Below are 2,511 nucleotides of genomic sequence, written 5' to 3'. Positions count from 1 at the left end.
TTCAAAACCCGAGAAAAGCACACACCTTTTTTCTCGAGACACTTTCGGGATCCCGAGGACCATACACATCCCCGAGACCTCTTCAAACATTTTCAAACTCGATTTTCAAAACATACAATTTTGAATGTCAAAAAAACCGTCTTGGGAAACAATGCACTGTTTTCCGAGTCACTTCAAGCTCAAACCGTCTTTTGCAAATAAACTTAAGACAACCCTTTCAAATGATCGACTTGCGGAGATTTCTATCTTCGGAAGCCGCCCATTAAAGCAACAAATGAATCTTTTTGAAAATTTCTATTTTCGAAAACTTCGTCCACCATTCCAATTCCGCCTCGTGTCTATCGAGTCAAAACAAACGTACTTATGGGTCTTTACTTATGAGTCGTCTCACCACGAGACCCGTCCAACGGCGTCACGCCGTCATATTGGACTCGTGTCAAAAGTTCGGTCAAACACCGTCACATCATAAATCGAGTCAGCACCGCGGGACCACACACGGTCACCCCGTCCTGTTGAGTCTGATCTTTGTCTCGTCCTTTGCGTTGCCTGCGCTCAGTCTTGGAACTGTGTCGGATTGAGTTATAATGTGAGCCGTTTTTCTGCCTCAGAGCTATGGCCCCGTCTTCAGCTTTGTCCAACAACAACAATGATAACAACAGTGATGTCACAACTGATCAACTAGCCAGCCTGCTTACCGCTCTTAAGGTCACCCTAGATCACGTCGAGACCCGTATCGACGCCCTAGAGAACAAGGAAACTGGGGAACGTAATACCCCACCTCTGACTGAAACTGAGAAGAGGCTGAAACTCTTGGAAGAACACCTCCTAGCCCGGGGTAACAATATCCATCTTGAGAACAACCGAAGGTTCGAACCTGTTGGGGACCAGTTACCTGACAACTTCACCCTGACCGATGTGCCTAAGTTCAAGGGAGTGGAGGACCCACTTAACCATATCCGTGCTTTCATGGACTACATGGCCATTAAAGGGGTCAAACATGAGCTTTTTACCCGGATCTTCCCATCCTCTTTGGAGCCAATTCCTCGCCAATGGTACTACTCCCTTGATCCGAAAAACTTTACTACTTGGGATGAGATCGCAGTTGAGTTTGCCAAACAGTATGCCGACAATGTCGAGATCCAGGCCAATACTCGTATTCTCGAAGTGCTAACCCAGAACGACAAAGAGGGGTTCACCGAGTTCCTAACCCGTTGGAGGGTGAGTACTCAATTGGTCAGTAAGCCAAGTGAATCAACTTTGGTGGAAAAATTTGTCAACAATCTCCGCCCGGTTTATGCCAACTTACTGAGGTATCAGAATATCAAGACCTTCCAAGATCTGCAGATTCTGGGGACGCGTATTGAGGACGACCTCCGAAAGGGTGTCTTAGCCAAGACCACTGGCAGAGGTTACCAGGGATCCACCTCAACCGGATCTCGCCCTTACGGCCAGACAAACAATATTGATGAGGTTAACCTCGTCGAACCATCTGCTAAGAAAACTGAGCGCCCCAGAGAGTGTTTACCAACATAGGGTCGACTTATGCAAGTGCCCTGAAAAGGCTCATGGACCAAGGGAAGTTACAACCGATCGGACCCACCCCGGATCCGACCGATGCCAAGAAGTCCCGTTTCTGGAACCCCAATGCCTATTGTCAGTATCATCGATGGAAAGGGCATGTTACCGAAAATTGCTTCAAGCTCAAGCACCTCATTCAAGACATGATTGAGAAGGGATATTTGCCTTTACCCCCACCAACTAAGCCGAATAACGAGACGAATCCTTTGGGAATCCACGCTATCTCTGACGATGAGCCGACCCTAGACTCCTCTCACCTCATCCTGCCAATTGACGACGAGGTGAATGCTTTGGAAAAAGATTCTTCAGACAGAGTGTTTATGTTTAGTGCTGCCACTATGCTCACTATGTTTCAACAAGTTAAAGAGGCCATAGCCAGCCTCTTTGAGAGAATCACCCGACTCGACGACGCCTACCGTCGACTCATTTTCAATCCACCGCCACCGCGCCCAAGGGAGAATTCCCCAAGCATTCAAAACTACCCACCCCAGGATGGATTGCTCCCGCGACCATTCTGGCATAGACCTCACGAAAATTACCCTCAAAATAACTACCCTCAAAATAACTACCCCCATAAAAATAACTACCCTCACAAAAACCATCCTCACAGAAATATCCCTCACAAGAACTACCCACCGAGGAGTACCCCTCCAAGGTATCCTTGAGACTTCGAAATTAACGGCATATGGAGAGATGATGTTGAGGATGTCTATATCATCCCAGGGAAGGAAAGACGGGCGAAAGAAATCGGACATCTCACCCGCTCCGGACGTCCCTATCAGAATCCGAACAATCCAACGGTCGTTCCAACAACGAATGACCAAATCGTCCCAAAGGTGGACACTCAATCAAAGGCTCCCGAGAACTCAATCCTGAAACAACTCCAGAAAGCGAAAGCCGAAATCTCAATTTGGCAATTGATCGCAACGTCTT

Source organism: Silene latifolia, chromosome X, assembly GCF_048544455.1.
Source record: "Silene latifolia isolate original U9 population chromosome X, ASM4854445v1, whole genome shotgun sequence".
NCBI classification, from domain to species: domain Eukaryota; kingdom Viridiplantae; phylum Streptophyta; class Magnoliopsida; order Caryophyllales; family Caryophyllaceae; genus Silene; species Silene latifolia.
This window is presented reverse-complemented; position numbering follows the sequence as displayed.